At 35.7% G+C, this 19,986-nt stretch overlaps 1 protein-coding gene across 1 annotated transcript in view; it reads right to left on the minus strand.

The window, feature by feature from the left end:
* The window catches only part of LOC118276077 (toll-like receptor 6), a 113,592-nt gene that overhangs the window by 84,039 nt on the left and 9,567 nt on the right, over positions 1-19,986 (minus strand). The gene's annotated exons all lie outside the window — the stretch shown is intronic.

Raw genomic sequence — 19,986 nt, forward strand, 5'->3', positions numbered from 1 at the left:
AATCGGTCCTCTTAATTGTAGCTCGGCGCATGTTGGGCCTTAATTAATGAAAATACCCACAGACTATCTGAGCGAACATCTTTGATTTTGAATGCAATTATTGTTCCCTTGATAAAGGGACGGTGTTCAACGAGAGGGTGGCAGTAAATTTTATAGAAAGGGATTGGTGAAATGTTTATGTGGTATGTGGCAACTAAATTTATTATTAAACGGAATTTTATAATGTTTGCGCTGTTGATTTAAAAAATTGTGACTACTAGTTTTTATTCATTTTTAGTATTAGTAGATCAAATACCAACAACAATGTTTAGTTTATGTTTAGTAGCTGGCATTTGTAATACGCTCAATAATGCATGCCTTGGACAAACTACACCTCTGCTGTCCTTTTTGAGAAGTAACTGAATTGAAGCAAGCACCCAATAAAATTAAACAGCTGATAGTTATTTATGTTACAATGAAACTACTATTAGGTATAAGAAAATATTTTTCAAATTATTTTCTTATTTTAAAACGCCAACGTTCTATTCAATTTTCTCTGAAAAATGCACCTCTGGGGTTACCTTGCCTTACATGCTGAAGGTAATTTAATATCTTCTCAGTTTTAGTTATTTCTTTCAAAAGATGTTTTCTTTCATCATAACTGAAATTAATGAAAGCAGTCCGTCTTCTTGCATCTAGATAACCCTGTACTAAATATACTTTAGACTTTAGTTAATAATGAATTTAATATGAATATGCAAAAGCATAGTAGGTAGGTAGGTACAGTGTTGCTAAAGAATTTTAAAAGAAATTCATCATAAAAAGTGCAACAGAATTAAACTCTTCTGTGAATCTTTTTTCATCTAAAGACACGTGTATCCAGGTCTATATAAATGCGGTGGAGTGAATCCTATCACTCAGATCGCACACACCTGAGTAAAAATTAAATTTTAATCCGCTCATACCGCATAAGCCCATTCAAATTATCTAACACGGTTGATCTTTAGTTGCTCACTGAAATGTGTGCCTGCAGCCCTTTATTCTGCGACTGACGCATAGGGAGAACTGAAAAGCTTAAATTTTAATTAATTTCTCACTTCACGGACTTCTTTATAATACGAGCAGCCAGCAGGCTTAATTGCCAAAAATATATTAAAATCCCTTATAAAATTAGGTGCAGGGAGCCAAAATTAAGACTTGTTTAATTAGCAACGTCGGATCCATTTGTTACTTGAAGACGTTTCGGTATAATGCGATGCTCGTTTGTTTACAATGAAAAATGTATATAGCTATCTACTTTATGAGTTTGTGAGTTGCTTTAGAAAATTCTAAATAATAGATATTATAAGAAAAATATGCAAATATATTACAGCGTATTGATAAGTTAGCAGACTTATGAAAAGTTTAATATATTATAGTTCAGAATTTGAAAAGAACGCGGTGTTTAGACTAGACAATAGTATGTGAAAGAAAACAATTACATCTTCGTTATCTTAGTTTTAAGTTTTGTGTCTGTTATTAATTTTTCCTTTTCCTGTCACAGGACTACAGGAACAAATCCTTTAGGAATATATTCCTATACGAAGTACTGCGAATCCTGTAAGAAGGTACTGCGTAGAGGTACCGCGTTACGCGGTATGCATGGGCATCACCCACTACGCGGTCCGCGTAGTGGGTGATGCTCATGCATCGTACCTCATGGTACGAAGGTACGCAGTACCTACTCCTATGTTGTCCTTTTTAATATTCTCAGTTATGTGATATAAATAAATGATAAATAAAATAATCTATGATAAGAGCAAGTAACTATCTACTGTAAGTGCACTCTATCCATCCCTACTGTAGAGGAGGCGTGATGTTGTGTATTTACTGTTCATCATGATCATTAAATAGCTCTTCACATTGTATCCTCAAACACTTCACAATAACAACCTATATTTAAACTCCATCAAAACTCAGTCAGCCCAAAACACTCGAAACATTATGTTAAAATTATACGAGCTCAAAACATTTTACTTTTTTCATACCACAACGTTAAATACGTTTATACCCAACACAAAGGTCTTCCAATTCATTTGCTTATCTATTTAAAAGAGCGGGTTGGTCGGGGTACGACACATTCAAAATCAATGGAGCCTAATGTCACAAAATGTCGGCGCGGCTCATCCATCCACCAAACATGTCGGCCAATGAATTGAGAAAAAAATGTAAATACGCCTCTCACGTTGCTCGACCATGCGAGAGTTTTGTAGAGCTACCTTCATAACATATCGTTAATACGAATACGTTTAACGTTTACGTGAAATATTGTTTATGTATAAAATGTACAGTGTTTCTTTTTTGGGTTTTGGTGGCTTTGAATTTCTTTTATTTGCATTCGCTAAATATGCGTATATAACACATTACGCTTTTAGCCCATGCGGGTTGGGCTCGCTGTCATTGCAGCGATAAGTCTTTGAGGAGTGGCTTGAGAGACGCCACGGCGTCCTCACCTACCGCCTGACGCAGGTGCTTACCGGACATGGAAGTTTCGGTAGGTTCCTGTTTCTGATTGGGCGGGAGGAAACGCCCGGGTGTCATCACTGCGAGGACCGTCCTGAGGACACAGTGGAACATACGGTGGCGCTGTGCCCTGCATGGGCTGAGCACCGCCGTGTCCTCAGGGATGTAGTCGGCGACGGCGACCTCTCGCGTCCGGCATTGGTACAAGCCATGGTGCGGAGCGAGGGGGACTGGGATGCCGTCTCCTCCTTCTGCGAAGCAGTCATGCTAGCTAAGGAGGAGGCGGGGCGCGTGAGAGAACGAACCTCCTCACGCCCCAGCCGTCGCGAGAGACACTCCGGGCGTCGGGGATCGCGCGACGATCTCCGGCCACCGTAAGTGCGGGCCTGCGGACGGCGAGCAAGGGTAGTTCGCCGCCCGACCAGAACCAGACCCGTGCGTGCGACGCGTCGCGTTCCGCGCGCGCCTCAAAGAGCCATCAGACCACCACAGATGGGGCCCAGTAGGGCTGATGCCTAATCCGGAGCTGCGGACTACCTAGCGGGTTTACCGGGGCTCCGGCTCGAAAGGCAGGAGAAGGAACGGGGTGGTTTTTAGTCAGTAAGAGTCTGACACTCCCTCTCGCCTCGCCCAAGGCGAGAAAAGTCATTGGATGATTTTCCCCCCTCAAAAAAAAAAAAAGCCCATGCGGGTTGATAGTAATCATTGAACTACACCACCTCCTACGGGCCCTAAACGATTCTAAATTGTCATTTAGTTTGTGAAATGTGTATCTGAATACCTATATTTACACACATACATAATGAGACCTTAGAATAACATTAATGAAATTCAGAGCAGGCATAAACTCCGAGACCTATTTGTAAACGAGATGTTATCCAAATCAAAATCTATGCCAAATTCAGTAGCGAAACTAATGTTGACAAAATACCAAAGTTTCTATTCAATTACATAACATTCTCTATACATAATATCGGACGTCTTTGACATTTGCCAAATGGCATATTTTAATATCGGTCGAGTTGGCGGGTAAATTGGCAATATAATGTTCCCTTCATGCCTATGGCGGAAACATAAAGTTGTATCCAGCACTCAGTATTCTAGTGGAAACTCTTTCTCCTCGAAAATAACAGCGAATACATTGGAATATGTGAGTATTATTCACCATTTATTTGGTAGTAGCGTCGGTCGAATAGCTTTTTCTTGTTATCTAAATTATCTATTATCTTCTTATGCGAAGGTATTTGGGACTCGAATGGTATTGATAGCTGGGATATGTAAAGGACTCCTTTTACATAGGTGTTTTATGTTTGTTTTGATATGATAGGATTTCTTTTTGTGTTGAGGCTTTTCGGATGTATTAGATTTGATGATTTCTTTTATTCAGAGTGAATGGGAGGGCATTTGTTTGAATAGTATCATAGTCGTAGTATAATAATGCCTTAATGTCTTACTTATCTTGGCGATTTTGCTGCACATTTACTGTGACATAAACAGGGGTCAATGGCTAGAAAACTACATGTATCGTTACACGTATAAGCAAATGATGTATCTTCGTTTTTATTATTCATTCGTTCATCCAACGATGATCTCGCTACACCTACGCATTATTCATAAATAGATAACCTATACAAATTCCTTTTATTTGCATGAAAAAATAATAAATTACTATTAGATTATAATTTAGAAGGACAATATAAAAGTTAGGTAGCAAAATTATTAAATAAAAAATGTTATGAACATCAATATTCAGCGATACAAAAGAATCAATGTTTTACGAACTTCGCAAGCACCCGACAAGGACTGTGCAATAAACGTTTTATTGTGCATAAAATATACAATGAAGGCAATAAACAATGAAAGTAACTTCATAAAATACCCGATAAGACAATGTTGAAGTATAAAACAATGAGAATCTAAGCGTACTACCCAGTAGCCGAAATAGGTGTTAAACGGACAGCGGTCCATCTTATCAGTATAACGTCAAGCATCCCAACTGAGGACGTGTCGCTACCAGTATAAGCAGACCTGCTATTGCCTATTGATATGCCCACAGTTATAAGGGTTTTAAACATTCACGGAGAAACGAAGCAGGTCTATTGTGGATGGCGACATCACTCACGCGTGTACGTGGGAGGTACATTTGGAAGAATCAAGATCGTTGCACAACGGAAGCCAGGTGATGCATTGCCAAGTCCGCTCCCTCAATCGCCAGATCTGAGATTAGATCGCGTTCGTTTTCTAGCGCAAACTGCTCTAACGTACTTGGATTTGTTTGCTCTTGCGATTCATCTTTTACGTAGTTGGTTCGTTTACTTCAAGTTAGATTGGGAAAAAGTAAATTAATATTTCCTTTCGTGTTATCGTAGGTGCCGTTGCTTGAATCGTCGTTTGTCAACACAATTGAATTTTATTTGCTCTTTTGAATGATGAAGGTGTGAAAATTTTGTGAAATTAATGTCTTTGTTAAAGACCGTTAGGATTTTATGGTCTGTCAAAAGCCTGGGCGGGAAGTAGACTTTCTATTTGTGATTAAAATAGCGGAAATTCTGACAACTTATTATTGACAGATCTAGTCAGATAAAGAGATTGATACGAAGATAAAAATTATGACTTGAAATCATGTTCCTGCCTTCAATTCAACGAATAATAATAACAACTTAGTCCATTTAACCATTCCTTCGTATTCGATTAGTTTATAAGCTAATCTAATTTTGAACATGTTTTTTCGAATGCTGAGCAGGAAGTATCTAAGATAATATCTCGGTACTCTCTAGCATTTAATATCGATAAGAGAGCACCAAGCGGTATTCGGACTCTCACCACACAAATTCCAATTAAAATAATGGACGTCGATATATTTGGACTGGTAATTGTTATTCGGATTTGAAGATCGATTACTTTATTCGATTGTTGGGGGATAAGAACATCCTTATAATGTGAGGTTGAAGAATGTTCGAGAGAAGTGACATAGGGGAGTTTCTATTCGTGTCACTGGTTACGATCTACTAGAGCTCACGCGAACAGTTGGAGTAATCTAGATCTGAAGCTGCGTTGTTCGATTTAGAGGGAAGGAAAGATTTGCGGTAAAAAGACGGGCTGGGCGTAGTCGCCTCGATATGTGAGCTGTATGCCAGATTGCAGTCTCCCGATCACCAACATTAGATAATCCTGAATTGTGCATTGTAGTACGTAAATAAATTCACATTTTCTGTGTCTCGTTATTGCACTGATCGTGAAATTGAGAGTAAAGTTTTGACAAGTTTGTACTAAATCTTTTTTTTAAAGGTTACTGTTTGGCAATGGGTCATAGAGGTAATTAATATTCAGCTGTAAAACAATATAATGTACGATATGACAAACTTTTCGTAGGTTTTTAGTTCGATTGCTAGTAGCCCAAAAATATTCTTTTGCAAAAGCACTAATACGAGCACTTTGCTTTTCAAGACCTCAAGATTGACCGAATCACAGAACTGACAAACTACTCAAAACAAAGATTGACAAACTATGATATGCAGCCTTTGTTTTGCCTATACAAACAGTTAAGAAATGCAAAGCAAACGTCTACCTTTCGACCTCACGTGTAATATAACCGATGGGCCAATCATATGAATGATTAAGTTTATTTACTCGTCCGCCAACGCTTTTCATACACGCATGAATCTCAGATGTAATGGTGTGTATAACTACATGGAGTAGGTCCGTATGACCTAACGTGGGTGTTCATGTTTCATCAAGGGAACGAATATACTCCGATCATTACACTTTAATTGAAAACGTTTAACAATACGTAAACTGGCATTGATGGATTGCGATTTTTGTAATTTGTCAAGTGTCAGCAGAATGTTTTTATTTATTTTATTTAAATGTTAATTTTGTTGTGTTATCATTGCGTGAGAAAGCAATTTTTCATGTAAGTATGTACTCCAAACACAGTACGATATAAGTGCTGTCGACATTATGTAACAGTAGCTAGGCACTTATTTACTGTTAGTCTACTTTTCAAAGTTCTCGTTGAAAAACATCTACAGAAAAAGAACACTGTAAGTATTGGCAATTTGTCGTGATTACCTGAATCTGCACCAAGTAATCAATACTTATACAAACTTCCGAAACTCAATCTCAATTCGAGTACTTTATAATCCAATCCGTATTTGACCTTTAACAACTTGAAGCCGTTATCTACTGAAGGAACAGAAGATAAATCTTTGGTTTTAAACTTTGTCCCGCGCGAATATAAATTACAAATCCTTACGTCCTTCCTAGGTGCGTTAAAATATACGGAGTCTTAGCTATTCTTGAGATAAGAAAATAATGTCTCCTTACAAAGGCGTACGCAACATCTTCTTATATACTGTATCCGAACTCATTATCTTTTAACACGCCGCAAAACTTATGCTCCTCGGAGGTTGTTCCCTATCGCGCCTTTTAAACACCATTTTCCCCGCCTTTTGCTGCGTCCCGTTCTCATCAGATACGAGCACGGCCAGGCTTACACACTTATTTTATTTACCGAGCTAAGACGATTATTTACGATGTAAACCGTGTAATAGCTTGCAGTATCTTGTTTTTCTATAAGAGATCCGGCTTCCACAACATGCATCATTTGAGGCAAAGAGATTCGACGATCGCGAACGCCTACATACCGTTTCTTTTTTCTTTGGGAATATATTCGCAACACGGCGCAGATTAGCATAGGAAAGTAATTTAAACGAATTGCCTAAACGATTTTTGTGAGAAACGCGACGCCATTTGTTTAGATAAAGTAGGTAGGCCTATATTTTTGCGAGATATAGGTTTGTTTGACCAACTTTTCACTTCGTATGCGGCTCGTGTTAGTATGTTTACAGGAAATTTTTAGATCGTGAAAGTTTTGTCATCCAAGCCTTGTCACAAATTCCTCTGTTGAGATTACATAACTCGTAAACTTTGTCGAAATAATGCCGCAATAAATCTAGTAATGTGTACGGTATTCTCGTCAAACTTTTTTGTTTATTTTTCTTTCCTAAAACCGACGACCGCGAATGCTTTCATAATTCTTCGAAATTACTTTATATACTTTTGGCGATAACACAGAAAAAGACCGTCGCATTAAAGGCCTCAGTTAACTGTTGGCCGATAACATTTTGTTGAAAAATACATAAAAATGTACATAAAGATAAGTCCTTGTGCGCTTTCCTAAAATTTCCCCAGTAAATTTCACTCGTATTCGCACAAAAACGGTTTTCGGATAATGTCCTACCATTAGAGGTTCGGAAAAATGATTTTTTGTAAGCATTCTGGGCTTCAAATTGCTTTTAACTTTATAAAAAATATAATTTGAACCATATTAAAATTATTCGGTAAATAAACGGCGTAAATGATGATGGAAATTACTTGAACGTGTTGCCTGGCGCCCACCCCGCGTTGTAAAGATTGTTACCTATTTTAAATGGCCATAAAATTATGTAGTAGCGACACAGCTGTTATTAATTAGGAAATTAATATTTACTGTGGAGCCTTTATACGTGCGCAGAGGCAAACAAACTTTGGTTAGTAGCAATAACGTTATCCGTAAACGGTCGAATGTGGCGCCTGACCAGACTAGCGCGGATCGTAAAACTCCCGCCTTTTTTACTTATATTGTTTGACGGGTGGCCGACATAAAATAAAGACTATTTATAACCTGACAAAGAAAGTGTTTCGAATAACATTGAAGGTAATAAATATTAATATCGAGCGTCCAAACTTTCGTTTATAACCACCGATCCTTCGGTAGAATAAAATACGACAGTACGAGTTCACTTCCCTTGAAAACTAATTTACCCAAGGATGAGAGCGAAAGGAGATCGCTTTTGTTATTTTAACAACCATTATCTAAGTTTAGTGAATTGTTGTTGATGACTGTTGGATTGTTTACAAAACAAAAAGATAAATAAAACAATTTCAAAGGTTTGTCTCAATTCTTTTCCCTACTGGTTGCCAATTAGGCCAAGGCCGACACACAATTGGGGTTTTTAATTTATGGCTAGTGACGTAAATACAGATGACTAAGTAAATTCAAAGATATTTGTTATTATTATTAATTAATTTAAAAAATATGACGAACTTTAGATAAGTCTGCACGGTTGGTGCGGTGGCTGGGCAACTGGCTGCCGTGCAACGTGTAGCGGGTTCGATTCCCGTACGGAGCAACTCTTTGTGTGATCCACAAATTTTTGTTTCGGGTCTGGGTGTCATGTGTATGTGAACATATATGTTTGTAAACGCACCCACGACACAGGAGAAAATCCTAGTGTGGGGTAATGTTTTAAATAAAAAAAAAACCATTGTCTTTATAATCACTGACGTAGCACGAACCAATTTTAAATCGCATCCTTCGATTCAATTCTAAACTCACACCATTAACACAAGAGAAACAAAAAATCCATTTGAATTCAATTGTTTCGAATGACCTTGAATTTTAAGGGATTTCTATGCAGATTCCCTTTACTTTCAAACGTCTTTTGTTCTTAGCACCATAAAAAAATAAAACAATAAATACAGGGTGCTTTAATGTAGGTAACTGTTGTAAAATCGAAAGTTGTTTACGTTTACAATTATATTGTCATTTTGTTTTTCAAATAGGATTATTGTTACTGGGAAGTGCGTCATTTATATTGTTTGGTTTTGTTTGACTGATATTTGAGTCACCGTTTACTGGGTTTATTTTTAAATAAGTAGTTAAAGTTGGTAGTTTGATTGACGTTACTTGTTGGATCTTTTTAAAATATTTTATTCAGATATTCCTATGTAAGTGAAATACCTACATCTCACAAAGGGTAGCTTAAATAAACAAACAATTACGTCACGCCTTTAATCCCTGAAAGGGTGGGCAGAGGTGCACATTACGGCACTTAAATAGCATAAAAATGCCATTAAATAACAACTCTACTAAGCAAACATTGAACACTCCGGTTAACAATTAAAAAATACCAAAAAAACTTGCCAAACTGTCTAAGCTACTGTTTAACGTCAACTCTAACCCGAATATTTATCGCTTACAACCCCAATATCAATAAATACTTGTATTACTCCCAATGCTAAACTGAGCCTTAATAAATCGGTGCACGAGAGCCACAAATACATCCATTAGAAGTGCGACTGATCTGAACTGTTGAAATAAAAGGAATTCATTAGACCTGACACGTTGCTCCTGTTACCTGACAGTGTGGTGATTAGTCGCAGATTTAATGCGATAAGTTGCGTTTTAAACTAGAATGTGTGGTTAAAGTATTTGTGTAGTCTGTTTAGAGCTTTGTTGAGTTTTGTGGATTGGTGAAGCTGATAATGTTACGGAATTGGTAATAGCTATGTGACCAATGTCGTCTTAAAGACATTTTTTATTTTATTTTGTGTGTTACTAATAAGTATCATGTTATGTTGTAGTTGTTATGTTATATGTATCTAATATACAATATTGTATGTTAAAAAAAGGTTTACTCTCAAAATCAAAGTCAAATCATTTATTCCAATTAAACCATAAATAGGTGCTTTTGAAATGTCAACAAATAAAGTAATAAATATTAGTCTGTCCGTCAGTGAACCTAGGTGCTCGTTTCGTGTAACTCTGTGTTTTCTTTTTACATATCAAGATTTACAATAGCAAAAAAAAGAAATGATAATTGAAGATATAACATAACATAACTAAAAGAACACAGAAAAGACCACACAAATATCCCAAATGTTAAATAAATAGCAATAAATCTATGCATTCTAAAACTAAACTCAAATTCAAACATTCAACTTAATTAGTAAGAATTCAAATATCTCTAACATCCTAAAGACGAACTACTCAAGTTGTTAGGAGTACTTGACGGCACTTACGCGGTAGTAGGTGTCAATTACTCGTGAACTACTTTTTATGGGCGCTTGAATATGATATTAACAAGTGGTATTATGATACAGTGGTATGTAAAGCAGCTCATGCACTTATGAGTGTTAATCTGTAGTAGCGTGGTAGCTCATCACAATCATTCTAATTTGTAATTAAGATCAGTTGTTGGTTCATGAGAGCTTTTGTATAAATGAGTAACAAGGAAGTGCGATAAAATTGTCCAGTAGTTTGTTTGTTTTTGAAAACAATAAATCAATGAGCGATCTAATCCTAGTTGTAATATAGGTACGTCTCCTGGATATTATACTAAACTGTACAAATATTTTTATAATTATTATTGCAAAACAGTTGTTTTAACCAATCTTGGTTTACCAGTTCATAGAAAATAGTCAAGGTTTCACATTTGTCTTCCCGATTGTGATGATGTCTGTTCAAAACTAACTTCTAATATCGTGGTAGTAAGTTTCATTATTCGACTTTGTGGCTTGTTGTTCAAACTTGCTCTCATTTAACGTTCTTTTAATGGCTACATGAGCTAATTAAGGAAACGTTTCCCTAACACTAACAGATCACGCGCCATTCTTAACAACAGATCCTTTTTACGAGCAAAGGTTACATTTCACGGCGTATGTAATGTTCCAATAAAATGTTTGTGATTATAGTAAATCACATTAGGACCGTGCCATACAACATGTATCACATAATAAAGTCGAGATACCAAGCTTAATTAATGTTGAAACACGACACGCTTGTTAAAAATGAGAGTCAATTTGCAATGAGGATCTAAAATCTCCTTAATTATCAGTTGGTGAAATAAACAAATTCGGGAATGGGTTCTGGAGATGGAAAAGGTCGAATGATGAAAGGTTCTTTTAATTTGGTATGTTTCAATGAAGTTTTTTGGAGCTGGTTCATTCGATACTAAAAATAAGTCTATTTGTAGAATTTTAAATCTTATTTCTCATATTTAGTGACCAATGTCGGTTATTCTTCTACACACGCACTTAGAAGAAACCGGAATTCGCTTTTAAACTTTGGAAAATCCTAAAATTTACACATCAATTACGCAGTTACTAGCACAAATAAAAACGAAGAAGTAAGTTACTATTTAACATCTAAGTTGTGCTCTCGTGCAGTTAGATTAGTAATGAACAAAAGGTTAGATTAAACTAGAGGACCAACATAATTACACTAAATGTTCGCGACTCGCTAACATTTCGGTCTCAAGCCTTGCTCAATGTGCGGTAGAGAAAACAATTCTCAATTTTCCCCGCCTTCCCCTTTAAGCAAATCCGCACGAATTCCTAATCCTTATACGGTTGGAGTCCCGGAGGATAAAACCGTTGATGCAAAGTTACTGGATACGATCTACGAATAAACCTACTTTAGTGTAAGCCCTTCGAATAAAAATGTATAAACTTTCCTCTTTGGCTTTCCCAGTTTTGTTTAGAATAGTCAAAGCTTGATACGTTTCTTTCGTTTTTTACGAACAAAATACATTAACCATGAAAATATGTCTATGAAAGTTTAATGCCTCGAAAGTAATTTGGAGACGCCTCTGTTGCAAAGTAGCAGACCATATTAATAATTATAATCATCCGCTATGCTTCTAATATCTCATTTAATGTTAAAAATAAAATTAAAACTTTTCCACGGCGGCAAAAATCTAACAACAGAATCTAACATCGACATGCGTATAATGGATATTTAATTGTTGTTCCGTCTTCAACGTTCGTGTTAATCTAAACATCTCAATCACTGCATACAAGCTATCTAACAAGGCGGTATAAAAACCTACCTACTTATTACGCGAAATTATACACTGGCAACACAAACACGTGCGAAGCAGTCGTTCCAAATATAAAAAAAGTTTTCACGCTATATGAACTCAAGTTCGTTAACCCCACAAAACGGATTCCTAGACATTTCTAGAAATCTTCTTAATCTTTGGATCTGAGCATCATTCCCTCTGCTTTAATGTCCGTCGAGTCTACGTTTAGGAGCCACTACGTTGAAACTAGCAGACCTCCTCTTAATTACCATGCCTTACTGGAGAAATAAAAAAAGTTAAAGCCCTCGCTAGCTCTTTTTGTGGGTCTCTTAAAACAAAACTTTGATCATTTTATTTTTATTGGACGCTACACTCGATGAATTAAAGAGCCATCCCTTTGAATGTTTTAGTAGAATTCTTCGCTTTGTCCAGACGTTATTTATGATGATAGGTGGGTGTTTACTAGAAACTGTTTTACGAGTTACTCGCAGTTGATGTGTACCAACGCATCTCATGACAGTTCGGCCACAATTGTTAAACAAAGACGTTTGTAGGATAAGCAGAAGGTACACTTAACTACCTATATAATATTGCCTTAAGCTTTTACGTAAATCATTCTTGTGGGAATATAATGCTTGGTACTCAGTTTAAGAGAAAGGGCCTGAAATTTATCTTGAAAGCAATAATAACCTTTAGTTTTATTGCTGCTAATATGTAATAGAATCACGTATAAATAAAAAGAGTCGTAAAATATTCCCGAGTCGAAAGCTGAGCGCTAGTATTCACTGAGGCGTGATCGGGCGACTCGTAAATGGCTGGCTCTGATCGCCCCAATTCATTGATAGAATTACTTAGTTTTATCTAACGACTTATACATTGCTATAATCGATATTACGTATAACTTATGTTTGTCAGCAGAATTTGTGGTGGGTATTATGAAATCTTGCTGAACGAACAAGATGATTTGTAGGTCAAATTACATAACATATAAGCCTTTTTTTGCGGGGTGAAAATCATCCAATGACTTCTCCCGCCTTTGGCGAGAGGGCAAGTGTCAGACTCTTACTGACTAAAACCCACTTCGTTCCTACTCCTGCTTTTTGAGCTGGAGCGTCGGTAAACCCAGATCATACATAGATCCAGTTATAGATTTTGTAGTTAGGAACTGAAATCAATTTACTTAAATGTTTGTAATAGGCATTTGACGCATGCTTTTCAAGCGATTTGTGGAACATCACCTTAACTGATAAATTTAGGTTTTGCCTATAAATTCGTTTTATCAACCCACTGGTATAGGCTTTAGTTAGAAATTAATGCACGCATTCAAACGTTTTCATGTCGATTAACTATTCAGATCAACTATTTGTTAAATTTTAGCTTAATTACAAATGGGTGCAATTTCATTTCCATATAATTTAAAGCTTTGAATGCTCTATTTAGTGTAAATTATTTGTTGCTATAATTTTAAAGATAAAAATATCATTTATTAATATTAAGCATGTATTATAAAGCACCTACTTACTCAAAACATCCACAACGACTAATGGATAACGTATCGATATTTTATAATAATGCATTTTCTTAAAGTGGAAGGACTAGACCGACTCCGTATCCATCAAATTTAAACGTTCTTCCTCGAAAACTTGAAGCTTTAAACGCAATTTGTCCGTAACAGATGAGCTGTCATCTAAATCAAGCGTAATAGCAGCCTCTAATTTATTCATTGATTTATTTAAAATGTTCCTAAATAATTATTCTTGAGCATCGACACTATTATTTTAACTATTGTTTAAGTAACTCGTTGAAATATGGCAGCGGCACCGCGTTGATTTATTTATATCTGTAGGCGTCGTCATATACAAATGTATGAGAATATTCATCGTGCACATGATAATTAAATTTGACCTCGGGCGATAGAAAATACAACTTTTGCTTAGTATTTATGACTATGAAGAACTTCACTTGACACATTGAAGAGACCAGGTGTTAACATGTTTCCAGCTTTACCAGTAAATATTTTTAACGCTGCATAATGAGTTTTTAAATTATTCAGTAATAATTTGCTTTGGAACACCTAAGAGAAAGTTCGGTACTTAATATTATATTCTAGTTTTTGCCCGCGGCTTAGTTTTGAAACGTGTCTGGATTCATTAAAGCAGTTTGACAAATTGGTATTTAGGTGCTCCCTGCCGACCTACGCGATATATAAATTAATATTGTAATAGACATATGCTAATTGGGAGTACAATATATGTTTTCTTTAAAGAGATAGATATCTAGTTTATACCAGTTATATGTACTTTAAAACCACTACTATAATTATATTTAGAGGTTAAGATAGAGGCTGAATGATTCGAAAACTAGGCTCGTTCTTACAGCGAATTTGGAATAAATCAAATAAAACGTAAACCAACCAGGAAGTTTAAATAAATATAGAGTAGTTTTACTACCTCGAAGCTACCAGCAAAACAAAACACACGCGTATTTCACCGATATCAAGAAAGGATTCTCGTTTCCATTTTATCGCCGTTGACAATCTCAGGTATTAGAGGAACTTGTTCCTTTTTTGTGTTTACCAAACAGTATCTTATTTCTATGTCGGCTTATTCGACTTTAGAGGGAGATCTACTGATATCAACGAATGTAGTAAACCACATACTGTATTTGAATATTGCTGTTTCAAAGTAATAGGATTTGTGAGTAATGCTTTTTGGCCTTTTTGTTTTTGTCGAATTAGCTTCGTCTGTCATGGACCGTTGCTTTAATCGATAATAGGATTGTCAAATGTATCATTCCATCTTATCAACGTAGAGTTGGATAAAGGACCTAATTTTATTAAGTAAAAAGGATAAGAAAAGCGCTACTTACGTAACAATGTTTATATTATTAACGGGTTATTTCTAAATTTTATACAAATATGTAGTTTTCCCTTATTAAAACACTTGAATTATCATAATTTTATCCAAATCTCCATTGTAATAGACCGATTGATGTTGAATTGTTAGCAAATTATCTATCCAGCAGAGCCCTAGTTCACACTCAATTCACAGATAATTTAATTGGCTTACGTATCAGTCCCTCTCTGTAGATGGAATCGACCTCCAAACTAATCTAGTTGTCCTGAATTGCAGTTACCCTAACTGTAATAGGTACTCGGACTTTGTAACGATTTAAAGAAACAACAGCACATTCGGTAGACACTCAATACTAGAAATGCTATAGTTAAAAAAATCCGTGTTTCAAAAAAAAATACGATACAAATCTCTAGGAAGGACTTTAAAATAATGTGTAGAAGAACTCAATATTCAAAACTACTTTGGAACTCGGAATCCTAATTACGCACATAGGTGTATCCTTTCTAAAATTTGTTTTTCATAAAATGTTAATATTTTTAATCTAGAAAAACAGTCTGAAATTCATATACGCCATTTTAGTTTTTGCCTTATACATCAAAATCTGAAAAGGTTTACTTTACCTTCAACAAATATCTAGGTATTTTTTCAGCTACAAAACCTATACGTAGCTGTTTTGCTTCTCAATCTCTTTATTTGCAGAAACAGATTGGAACGTGAGTGTGTAAAGTCGATTGGTAGCAATCAGAGCAACGCCTAAAATGTAGGGCTCTTCGTATGTTTTGTAATCTTGAGTGTTTGAATTTACTTAATGAACGTTACGTTTGTAATTTTCAAAGAGTCTTAAAATATATATAATTATTGTGATTGATAAGGCTTTAAGTTAATCGATTTTTAGTTCCAAAATTCGTGTTACTTAACAGAACGGACGAGGTTACTCGACTAGTTTTAAGCCATGCCATGGGGTCAGAATCATGAGCAGGGTGCGATGTTGAGTCGTACTAATGCAATTGCTACTTGATACTCGCCATATAACATTTGACATATAAGTATTTTTACCATTACTTAGTACTTCAAAATTGAGTTATTATGTCCTGAAGAAGTTAATAAAGACATCATATTTAGTTTTAAAGTAAAATTATAACAACTACGTTTTGCTTCGAAAACTGTGACTTGACTCTCCACACATAACATTAACATTTTAGTGACGAAAACTGCAGGATTCATAATAAAATTAAAGAATTCTCACGTTTTATAATTTTCAAACAAAGGCAACATGAATACAAACATGCAGTAACTTGCATCTAATTAAGAATAGTCGCCTTTTCTCTTTACCTACTTAGTCTCTAGATTATTTTAGCAGTAGTCATGTTTCAAGCTTCCTAGCACGTCCAGTTGATTATATATGCAACGTCACGCCTTTTCTCCCCGAAGAGATAAGCAGAGATGTACGTCGTTATGTGCGTATTGTATAGCGGTATCGACCGGACACATTTCCAGACTCCGTGCTATAACTGAGAATAACCGAAAAACAGGAAAAAGTAACCCAGCAATACTTTGCCCGACCCGAGAATCGAACCCCGGTGTCCGGCAGTCGCACTTGCGACTACTCGACCAAATGAGGCAGTGCAGTTGATTATAGTAATAATGTATAGTTAGTTTAATGCTATCTTTATGCTATCAAAGGAGCATGTTTCTGATAGAAGACAATTAAATAATCCAGTGACAAATCTCTCCATTGCCAAGTGACTTCAATTTAAATCGATTCATAGATCTTTTAAAGCCAATTGCAGCTATTAGTTAGATCTTTTAAAGAGTTGAAATATAGCAATGGTGCATTACGAAGAAAAAGTAAAAGTCATTGAATTGCCAATTTCGTTCGAGAAGTGAATTTTTAAAATCTATTTTTGCTATCCAGTCAGATTCAGCTTCTTTGTAAATGGTAACCATTTTTTCATTCTTAATAAATCAATCTCTTGTATTTGATGAAAATTCTTTACAGTTTTAGACTGTATCTGCTCTCTCTTGTGAAACTGTATTTAATTAAAAAAAACTTTGAAACTTAAATTCTTCGTCTTAGGTAAGATATAAACTAAACACTGACGTTTATTTATTACGTATTATATTTTTAATTTAACTCCTATTTATTATTATTAGCTCGTTAAATTAATATAAATTTAGGATTTCTCGAATTAGTCCGACCACACCCGACGTTCTACGCGACACGTTAGTGAAATAAATTATAATGACATGTTTTGATTTTACACTAATGATTCTCCTACCATAGGTGTTAAATGACACATAAATACGTTTGTGGAGCCCGTAGACGAAGAAAGTCAAAGAGATTTAATATTCCATTGATCTGTTCCCGGATACAAAGCTATTAGTAGCGGTAGTATATTTTACAAATTAGTAGTCTATGACATACTAATATTAATGAATGCTCGAGACATTTTTTAGGTTGTCTCTTGACTCTAATGATGAGACAGATGTCAACAGTGACTGAATGTCTCACATGTTTTTGTTTTGTCTTGCTCCTTACCGAGGTCATTGTACTTTTGATGACCTTAAAGAAATTAATCTACATCAAGTTGTATCTATCTTGAAATTTTCAACAAAGAATTTAAAAAGAAAAATGATCACCTTAATGTCTTTTGACTGACGCAAAAACGTAATAGAAACATTATACTCAGAACTCTGCAAGATATTATTAACACAATACTTTGGATTCAAAAATGAACGTGTAAATTCACACACATATTCGCTAACAAGTAATACGTGCAGATATTTTGTTACAAATTCAGAACTGCAAAAAATTCAGCTCAGTTACAAATGTTTTGGAAAAAATTGGATGTACGTCGCTGTATTTTCAAATCAAATAGCAATATAACAAAACTTTTGTGATCAAAACAAGTTGGCGATGCAAATAACTGGCGCAGAAACGCTATGGAACCCATTAAACTGTATCCGTACCGATACACTTGGGGCTGCGAACTTTGATTAAATTTTCATAACACGAAGCTTAAGCAGTGCGGACTCATTGTAAATTATAGCGTCATCCTCAATATTTAATGAACGAGACTTGTGTTAATATGTGTTGCGTACCGATTCCCGTTTTACAAACGTACATTTGTTATGCAACTGAATAATTTATGCTAAGTCTAATGAGAGTTGTGATTTAAGGGTTCTTTGTGCGAATTAACGGAATCTAAATATATCTCGTTCATCAAGAATAGTCTGGCTGCTGACATTAATGAAGTGTATATCATGTATGTGTTACCTAAAGATATAAATATATCAAAGTTATGATGGAAATGATGTCAAGTTCATGCATAAACCAAACTGAATTGTTATGATTAGCTCAATGCAGCTAAAGTCCGAGTTTTGCGCGACATAACAAAATGTCTCGCGTTCCCCCAGGACCAAGACCGGCTATAACTCATCCAACTATCGCCGTCAAGCCGCCGAGAAAGCTATATATCAAGTTTGATAGTCAATTATTGGCACTCGGTTCTGGTAAGGTCTTTGGGTTATCTAAACCATATACCCCCGCTTGGGATAGGCCTTCAGTAATATGCTATTCATAAGCCGACTACTACGCAAATAAAGGTCGGAACATACACTTGGGGCGTTTTGATTCATAGTCTAATTTGATAATACCGTGTGGTGTAAATTTAATACGACTTCAGTTCAGTCGGTAGTCGACTCCATTAATATTTAAGTTAATGTGTAATTTAGCTGAAATGATTCACGCGAAATATTTGCTTATTACGATATTGTTTAGCGAGGTATATTAACTCTTCAATTCAGCGAAAACAATAGAGACAAGATAAATAAACCATTTGTTAGTAATAGCCGACGTTTAAAGTTACACAGCAGTTACACGAATATTTATTACACTAAACTGACGAATTTTAACGATCGGTGCTAAATTCAGGAGGATATTTTGCGAACACTTTTATTTTAATGACGTTGATAAAGCACTCGCGGGATTTACTATCGGAAGGATGGTGAGTGTCATCTAAATTTAATGTTGGAAAACTCGAAATGAACTTACTATTACGACGACGGACCGTCTCTCTGTGGAGCTATTTACTGTGCCCCGAAATTTCTCATGGCTCATGGCCGACAGTCTATTCAAATTCTTCACCAAGTTCCAGATTGAATTAACGGCACTGAAGAGTGCACAAAATCACGGTACTCTTAATGAAATTAACAGTACGAGAGATCTATTGTATTACAGAACGCGACCCAAACATTCTTTGAAACGATACAAATTTAGAACACGACACCCAACCGTTTACAATCCGAGACGAAGTTTTAACATTTTGACAACAAATTCTACTCGAGAGTATGTTGTAAGCCGGTTGTAAATGCACAAATAGATGTTCCAAAATAGATTTTTGTTAACGAATAAATACGAATGCTTCGAACTACCAAACATTTTTTCGAAAGCAACGGTGCATGTGATTAAGGGATGGCATATTATCTGATTCTTTTTGTCCTCTACTGTCCGCGTTCTGTGGTCTGTGGTTGACGTGTCATCAACAACCAATAATAGATCTTAAAACGTTGTCATTAAGATCGATGTCAGTGATGGCACGTTGTCTGTTAAAAATGTATTGAGTTACGCAAACCCACCGTCGTCGGACGAAAGCTGATCTTTGCCGGTGACATCTCTAGTGCGTAAAGGATTATCGGATGACAACGTACATTTTTTTCCATACTTGTGTATTTAGACGATATTCAAAGGGATCCGTTGGTTTAACTAGGATGCTATTAAATTGCGCATGCGTCTATTGTTATACCATATGGCATTTTCCAGCAGATGGCTCTTTTGTTAAGCCTCCATGTTGAAGTAAGCTAATATCTTTAAGTATTTAGAGATTCAAAGTATTTCAAATGACATTGGATGTACTTCAAAGGAATGTGTTCGTATTGTGTAGGTAGTTGATGGGATCGTCTGTGTGATTAATGTTTGAATCTATTTTTATTTTGCTTTGATATATTCGATATGTAGATTTACA

This window comes from Spodoptera frugiperda, chromosome 31, assembly GCF_023101765.2.
Source record: "Spodoptera frugiperda isolate SF20-4 chromosome 31, AGI-APGP_CSIRO_Sfru_2.0, whole genome shotgun sequence".
In the NCBI taxonomy this organism is placed as follows: domain Eukaryota; kingdom Metazoa; phylum Arthropoda; class Insecta; order Lepidoptera; family Noctuidae; genus Spodoptera; species Spodoptera frugiperda.